The following is an 8,995-nucleotide window of genomic DNA, read 5'->3' on the forward strand; positions in this document are numbered from 1 at the left end:
CACAGACGTGAGGCGCCTGGGGCTGCTGCATGTGAGCATGGGGAGGTGGTGTTGAGCCACACAGGGAGGAGTCCCCCAGAGCTAGGGCTAGGCCTGGACCAAAGCCTGGCCTCACACCACACATCATGGAGACTTCAGAGAAGACTCCGATGCTGGGCCTTCTTAGCGGATTTCTAGGAAGCTTTCGTGCCCAATTTGGCACATGGCAAGGCTGGCCTGTGGCAAACTTTTCTTCTACCCCAGCTCTAGCTCTGGCCATCAAACTCAGCCGGCCTCCACGTCCAAGATCTGTCCCTATGGAGGTGGGAGCTCCAGGTGCAGGACACAGGGATCCACTGAAAGGAGATCGAGACCTGAGACGTCCCCTCCGAAGATATTGGGCCAGCCGGGTACTGGCCAGCACCCTCAGCACATCGGATCTCTGTGCATGCACGACGCCCAGTGCCAGGCCCCGATGTCCCACCCCACCTTCCTGAACCTCCACCTCCACGTGCTCTTGCACATGCTAGGGCTTTGGCGGCAGAACCCGAGTCAGGGCCAGAGTGACCACCTGCGCAGGGGCAGCCTGCCCTGGCTCCTGCCAAGGACTCAGACTCCCACCATGATTGTCCCACCCCTGCAGGGAGAACAGGCCCCTTCTCTGGACAGAGCCCCAGAGCCCTTTCGGCAACCACCTCGTCCAGGGGTGCGGTTGGCTCTGTAGCCTCCATCCCTGTGTATTCCCCGTGGACACCGTCCACTCCCTCCCCACCCAGGGGAGATTGATTTCCCTTCCCCTAGGCTGATTTTCATCAGGCTCCTAGGCATCTTTCTTCTCATATTTTGTCTTTGATGGCTTTCTGTATATTTTGCTCGTAAGTGTGTGTCAATTAAGTTTCCTTCCTTGATGCCATTTGGGAATATGGAGGCCTTCACAATGCTGTGTAAGCATCACCACTGTCTACATTCGGACACACTCATTCTATCCGCACCCCCCACACACTTCCTAGCAAAGCCTGGATTTTTGGCAGGCACTCCCCATTCCTCTCTCTCCCACCTGACAACTTGAGTCTTCTTCTCTCTGCGTTTCCTCCCATCCTTTCGGCTTCCCCAAACAGTGCCAATCACTGAAATGATAGGAAACTGGTTTTTGCTCTACTGAAGGTGAAAGATAGTCTCTGAGTATTGTTAGAGTCTTGGCATCCCCATGAATTCTATAGTCCATGGAATTCTCTAGGCCAGAATCCTGGATTGGGTAGCTTTTTTCTTCTCTGAGGTATGGTTCTGACTTCCCATATACTGGAAGACCAAACTTTAGATTTCTGGTTTCTATGTCATTTGAAGGAGCCTCTGGGTATCTGAAAGGACAGTGTAGGTCCTTTCCATATTTCATCTGCCAAATGAAGCCCTTTGGGCAAATGTCCTCAGAATCACAAGGTAGGCAGTGCTGTTGTAATTGGGACACCTCAGGCACAAGGCAAATGCTGAGTTTTTCCGCCGGCACAAACAAACTCACAACAAAAAACCAGGCAGGAGAATGGAACGAAAAACCCACGCCAACAAAGGGACAAGTGTTCCTCAGAACACAAGGCCAGAGAAAGACCCACCATCCGTGTGACCCCAACAAGCTCGAGAAATTCAGTGATAGGGAAGGAAACAGAAGAAACATGTGCAGGTCAATGAGAGGTCATCCACATGACTAGTGTAGCTCAGAGACGGCCTGACGCTTCGTATGGACACGCAGGAATGGGAAACACAGTGCAGGTGGCGGTGGTGATCATCTCAGAGCTAGGTGCTTAGGAATGTGACAACCAGCCTTTGGGACCACAAGAGGGAGTGGAGGTCCTAGAAGAGCCCATAGACATATCTCTCGCTCCTTGGTAGAAGAGTGTGCCGGACACATCAAAGTCTGACAGGAGCATCTCTTAACGATCAGTGCCCACCCTCAGGGTGGATCCCACTCCACTTCTGGCACGGTGTCTCATGGCTTCTTAGGAGCTCACCTCTGCCGGTCCTAAGCCACAGGCCTGCTGGGCGCCTGCGGAAAAGAAACTCCCTTCAGTTGCTCACACAGCCAAGGGCACACAAGAATACCTGTGGCCACTGGCTCACAGATGGGAGATCAGCACCTTGTCAACCCAACCTTTGGATCGGTGCTGAAAGGGAGGCCGCACCCGAATCCCCTTTCACAGGACAAAGCGTCCCTGATGCTAGAGCTGCTGAATCCATTCAACTGTGGAAATGCAAGCTGAAAAACACCCATCTTTCCGAGAAGTTCTCCAAAAGAGTTTAGAAGCAACGCATTTGGAAACCAGAGTAGATGACATGCATGTCCAAGGAAACTTGACAACTCTCAACAAATGCACTTCAAATGATTCTGAACATACGTTCCATGCAAAACGGTTCATAAATCCATAAGGAAATGGAGTAGACATTAGACATGAGCTCTGAGTCTTCACACGCAATACAGAAAGGCACTACACAAAGAGTAAATAGGGAATACTGTGTACTTCGTGAAATCCAAGATTTGGACTCTGGGAAAGACCATCTGAAAAGTGCAAACGACACATCCCAAGCTGGGAGACAACTGTTTGCATACACAGAGCTTAGGCAGGATTTGGCTCCTAATACAAAAATGACATGAACACAAACGAGCCTGAAAGAGAGGTCTGAAGGGACACTAGGCGAAGGAACAGACATGCAGAGGACACCGAATGATGTCCAGCACTGAGGGACTGAGAAACACAGTCTAGCTGTGCTGCCCGAGGCCCGTGGGACCCTGGGCTAGGCCTGTTCTACCTCGAGGCTCAGAGAGATCGACAGTGACAAAGGGGAAGTGAAATCCTTTGCGTTTCTAACACTCACAGCAAACGCTTAGAAGGTGAAGGCAAGGATCAACCCCACCGACAGTGATATTGCCTGAAAGGCAATAGCTAGGAGTCCATCTAACCGAGGAGGAAAGCCCCTCTTCTCAGTGAACTGCAAGAGATGGATGAGAGAAGGTGAAGCCCACCAATCCAATGGAAAAGAAGCTGTTCTCATGGATCAGAAGAATTCCTCCTGGTAAGACGATGTCATTTCCCCTTCTCCCGACGCACACCGTGGGGCAATCCAGAAGGTCATGCTTATACTCTCAAAATACCAATGGCTCCTCTCAGGGCATTATAACCAAAGACTTCTAAAATATCTATGGAAAAACAAAGGAGTCAAAAGAGCCAATGCAATCTGCTTCAAAGCCCTGAAATGGACATAGCAGGCTGCCTGAGAGCCAATTAGACTATCCCACTAGGATCATCAGGACAACATGGTACTGGGTAGAAATCAAACACACCAAACAAGATCCATGGAATGGAATTGAGGGTCCAGAAATAAACCCAAGTTTCTACGGTCAATTCCTCGAAGCCAAAGGAGGGGAGGTGATACGAATGGGAACAAGAGCCTCTGCAACAAAAGGCCGTGGGAATTTGAGATGGTTCCATCTGAACAATCACATTGGCTTTTGGTCTCATAGCACCTCAGATTCAGTGAAACACATCAACGCAAAGCCTGAAGTGATGAAACTCCTGGAAATAAGCACGGGCCACAGGTTCCTTAACATCAGGGACTGCTCAATATGTGTGGGGGAGGGAGCAAAACAGGATCTCTTCAACTCAAGGAAACATGAAACCAGAGGACACCCACAGGCTTCCGTCCACTTCTACAGCTTGGCAACAGAAAAGCTAAATATTCACAAATCAAAGTGGTAACAATCAGAACACAAAGCATATTTGCAAGCAGAATATCGGAGAAGGGGTTCCTACGTAAAAGAGACTGAGAACTCACACCAGTACATCTCCAAAAACAAACCCCAGACATATCACATCCCCTAACATCAACTCCAACCTCAAACCTTTACCTCACTCAAAACGAAATCCTAAGGGCTCACCCTAGGTCAACAATATGCATGCGTACATGCATTCACAGGTATGATAGCATCCACAGGAGAGACACAGAGAGGAAGAGACAGACTGAATTTGAAAAAGTCAAGAAAGAGACGGAAGGAGGGCGACAGGCTGAACATTGGAGAGAAGAAATGAGTCGATTTCACAGAATTTGCATGAATCTCTCTTGAGGTTGGAAAAAATGGCAGTGATTATTCCCCCTGCCAGGGGGAAACTGACCCACGATGATGAGACTCAAAGACAAGGATACGCGGAGCCACTGTTGGGGAAGCCTCCCCCACCCCTCGAGGCTGAATGGGACATTGAGTAGGACGAGGAAGGTTGATATCAGAGGGGGCGATGTCTGAATATGACTTTCCGGTCCTCCCAATGAGGGTGTCAAGAAATAGGCAGGAAGGGGACTGCCTTATCCAGGTCCCAGAGCCCATCCAGGCCTGATTCTGCCCCATTCTGTGCTAGGTCAGCCCTGTGTAGAATCCGTCCTTTGGGAAATCTCAGTGTCCAAGCTCCATGTGATTGCGGTCCAAAGTTTGAACAGCCACTGGAGCTTTTCGTAGGCTAACAGAACTAGGTAGGAGATGAGAGAGTGACACCCACTCTGCAAATGGAGTGACTGGGGAAACCCTGTGGGGAAAATAGCTTGTCCAGGTCCACATCACTTCGGCGTAGAAGGAACCTGGGCTGAAAGCAGCTGTGACCTCAGAGCTCAAGCCCTGGCTGCACCCTGGTCTCCCCAAGGCTGTGGGGTGGGCTGTGTGGGTGGCAATGTGCCTGCACGTGGCCTAAGGGCGTGGGGCAACAGCCAGAAACCCAGAGTTTCCCTTCCGGAGCTTTGTGGAAGTGACCTCGGCCACGAACCCAGGAATGATGTCACTTCCTGGCAACAGAACACAACAGAACCCGCAACCCGGGTATCCAGGCCTCTCCAGCGAAGAGGAGCCCCCGGGCAGATCGCTTGCTGTCAAGATGTTCTGCTGTTTGCCCCTGCCCAGAGGCCAGGGGCTCAGATGAGCTCACAGGCAGAGTGTGTGGGAACGCGGGCGATGCTGGATCAGGGCTCCCCTGAGAGGCCTCTGGTCCTTTGTCTGAAGGAACAAAAAGGTGATATGGGAGCCCCAGGCCAGGTCTGGCCACCTCTCCCTTCCCACACGGGAAAGCCTGAGGCCTTTCCCTGTGTGTGGATGGTTGTTTCTCGGGGTGTGTCTGCCTCAAGCAAGCCCAGCCACATGTGGGTCAGGAGCCAGTGGGCTGCCTGTGTACACACCCCAGGGAATGGTGGGCTGGGTGGCATGGGGAGTGTCAGGGCATAGCCGGCTGCCTAGGCTGACCTCACGCCCTCAGGGGGTCTCCGTCCTCCCGTTGGGTATCTGAGCAGACACTCGTCTCTCTGCTCTTTCTGGGAGCAGAAGGGCAGATTGGAAGGAGCAGCAGCTATCCTGGCCAGGCTCAGCTCAGCAATATTGAAGCAGGTCTGGCTGATGGTCACTGTCATTGCAAAGCATCCCAGCGTTGGTGGCCCCAGAGGGGCACACCCCATCCAACTCCCAGAGGGAGTGCTCAGAGCACCAGCCCCCTGTCCGGGAGGCCCAGTGCAGTTTCCAGGTGAGCGTGGCCACGGAGGGCTCAGCGCAAATAGCGAAGAAGAGAAAGAGGGTAAGGCCTGCTGCCCAGACGCCACCCAACACAAACCCCGGGGCCCAGTCTCTGGCTGTCACGGAGCTCAGCACAGCTTGCTCTGATCCAGAGCTCCGAGAAGCCCTGCCTCGGAGGCAGCAGGAAGACCTGGAGCCCAGCATGGCAGAGCACAGAGCCCCAGCACGGTGATGCAGCATATGAGTGTGGGGAGGCAGTGATGAGCCTCACAGGGAAGAGTCCCCCAGAGCTTGGGCTGGGCCTGGACTAAAGGTTGGCCTCACACCACCCATCTTGGAGACTGCAGAGAAGACTCTGATGCTGGGCCTTTTTAGAAAACCTCTAGGAACCTTTTGTGACACTTAGGCACATTGAAAATATTGGCCTGTGGCAAACTTTTCTTCTGTCCCAGCTCTACCTCTGGCCGTCAAATTCAGCCAGGCTCCACGTCCAAGACTTGTCCATACGGAGGTGGGAGCTCCAGTGCAGGACAAGGGATCCACTGAGGTGAGATCGAGACCTGAGACATCCCCTCCCAAAGATTCAGGGCCAGCCGGGTACTGGCCAGCATCCTCAGCACATCAGATCTCTGTGCCTGCACGAACCCCAGCCCCAGGCCCCGATATCCCACCACGCCTTCCCGAATCTCCACCTCCATGTGCACTTGCACCTACTCGGGCTTTGGCGGCAGAACCCGAGTCAGGGCCTGAGTGTCTCCCTGTAGAGGGGCAGCCTACCCTGGCTCCTGCCAAGGACTCAGATGCCCACCATGACGGTCCCACCCCATAGGGAGAACAGGCCCCTGCTCTGGACAGAAGCCCAGAGACCATTCAGCAAACACCTCATTCAGGGGCGCGGTTGGCTCTGCATCCTCAATTCCTGTGTGATCCTCGTGGACGCCATCCACTTCCTCTCCACCCAGATGAAACTGACTTCCCTTCCCCTGAGCTGATTTTCATCAGGCTCCTAGGCATCTTTCTTATCATCATTTATGTCTTTTATGTATTTCTGTATATTTTGTTCTTTAGTGTATGTCAATAAGTTTTCCTTCCTTGATGCCATTTGGGAATATGGGGGCCTTCACAATGCTGTGTAAGCAACACCGCTGTCTACATTCAGACACCCTCATTCTATCCCCCCCCTCACTTCCCAGCAAAGCCTGGATTCATGGCAAGCACTCCCCGTTCCTCTCTCCCCCGACTGACAACATTGAGTCTTCTTCTCTCTGCATTTCTTCCCATCCTTTTGGGGTCCCCAATCAATGCCAATCACTGAAATGATAGGAAACTGGATTTTGCTGTGACTGAAGGTGAAAGTTATAGTCTCTGAGTATTGTTAGAGTCTTGGCATCCCCATGAATTCTACAGTCCATGGAATTCTCTAGGCCAGAATCCTGGAGTGGGTAGCTTTTCCCTTTTCCAGGAGATTGTTCTGACTCCCCACATATTGGAAGACCAAACTGGAGAATTCTGGTTTCTATGTCATTTGAAAGAGCCTTTGGGTATCTGAAAGGACAGTGTAGGTCCTTTCAAGATTTCATCTGCCAAACGAAGTCCTCTAGGCAAATGTGCTCAGAATCTCTAGGTAGGCAGTGCTGTTGTAAGTGGGACCTCTCAGGCACAAGGGAAATGCTGAGTTCTTCTGCTGGCACAAACAAACTCACAACAATAAACAAGGCGGGAGAAATGGAAAGATAAATCCACACCATGAAAGGGACAAGTGTTCCACAGAACACAAGTCCAAAGAAAGACCCACCATCCTTGTGGCCCCCACATTCTTGAGAAAATCATTAATTGGGAAGGAAACAGAAGAAGCATGTGTAGGTCCATGAAAGGCACTGCACATGGCTAGTGTAGCTCAGAGAGGGCCTGACGCTTCGCATGGACACGCAGGCAAAGGGAAACACAGTGCAGGTGGCGGTGGTCATCATATCAGAGCTAGGTGCTCAGGAATGTGACAACCAGCCTTCGGGACCACAAAAGGCAGCTGAGGGCCTAGCAGAGCCCATAGACATATCTCTCGTCCCTTGGTAGAAGAGTGTGCCAGACACATCAAAGTCTGACTGCTACATCTCTTGACGATCAGTGCCCACCCTCAGGGTAGATCCCACTCCACTTCTGGCACGGTGGCTCCTGGCCTCTGATAAGTTCACCTCTGGCGTTCCGATGCCACAGCCCTGCTGGTCACCTGCGGAGATGAAACTCGCTTCAGGTGCTCACACAGCAAGGGCACACAAGGATGCCTGTGGCCTCTGGTTCACAGATGGAAGATCAGCACCCTGTCAACCCGACCTTGAGATCGTTGCTGAAAGGGAGGCCGCACCCAACTCCCCGTTCACTGGACACAACATCCCTGTTGCTAGAGCTGCTGAATCCACTCAACTGTGGAAATGCAAGCTGAAAAACACCCATCTTTCCAAGAAGGTCTCCAAAAGAGTTTAGGAGCAACGCATTTGGAAACAAGCGGGGATGACATGCATGTCCATGGAAACTTGACACCTCTCAACAAATGCACTTCAAATGATTTCTAGACATACGTTCCATTCAAAGCAGTTCACAAATCAAGAAGTAAATGGAGCAGACATTAGACATGAGCTGAGTCTTCACACACAATACAGAAAGGCACTACACAAAGAGTAACCAGGGAACACAGTGAACTTTGTCAAATCGAAGATTTGGACGCTGGGAAAGGAGGTCTGAAAAATGCAATGACACATCCCAAGCTGGGAGACAACTGTTTGCATACACAGAGCTTAGGCAAGCTTTGGCTCCTATACACAAACGACATGAACACAAACGAGCTTGAAAGCGAGGTCTGAAGGGACACCAGGCGATGGAAGGGACAAGGAGAGGACACCGAATGATGTGCAACACTGAGGCCCTGAGAAACATGGTCTCGCTGCACTCCCCAAGACCCGTGGGACCCTCGACTAGGACCCTGTTCTACTTGGAGGCTCAGAGAGATGGACAGTAAGGAAGGAGAAGAGAAATCCTTGGCATTTCTAACACTCACAGCAAACGCTTAGAAGGAGAAAGCAATGATCAACCCCACTGACAGTGACATTCCCTGAACGGCAATAGCTAGTAGTCCATCTAACCCAGGAGGAAGCCCCTCTGCTCAGAGAACTGCAAGAGATGGATGAAAGAAGGTGAAACCCACCAATCCAATGGAAAATAAGCTGTGTTCACGGATCAGAAGAATTCCTCCTGGTAAGATGATGTCACTTCCCCCTCCCCCCGACCCCCACCGTGGGGCAATCCAGAGCATCCACGCTCTTCCTCTCAAAATACCAACAGCTGCTCTCAGGGCATTATAACCAAAGAATTCCAAAATGTCTATGGAAACACAAAGGACTCAAAAGAGTCAATGCAATCTGCCGCAACGCCCTGAAATGGACATAGCAGGCTGCCTGATAGCCAATTAGACTATCACACTAAGATCAT

General features: G+C 51.6%; 1 pseudogene; it reads left to right on the forward strand.

The window, feature by feature from the left end:
- The first annotated feature begins 4,886 nt into the window (after positions 1–4,886).
- Positions 4,887–6,499, forward strand: LOC148775884 (uncharacterized; annotated as a pseudogene).
- The last annotated feature ends 2,496 nt before the right edge of the window (positions 6,500–8,995 follow it).

The sequence above is a fragment of the Moschus berezovskii genome, chromosome 13, assembly GCF_049115385.1.
Source record: "Moschus berezovskii isolate FMDL1 chromosome 13, NW_MosBer_1.0, whole genome shotgun sequence".
In the NCBI taxonomy this organism is placed as follows: Eukaryota; Metazoa; Chordata; class Mammalia; order Artiodactyla; family Moschidae; genus Moschus; species Moschus berezovskii.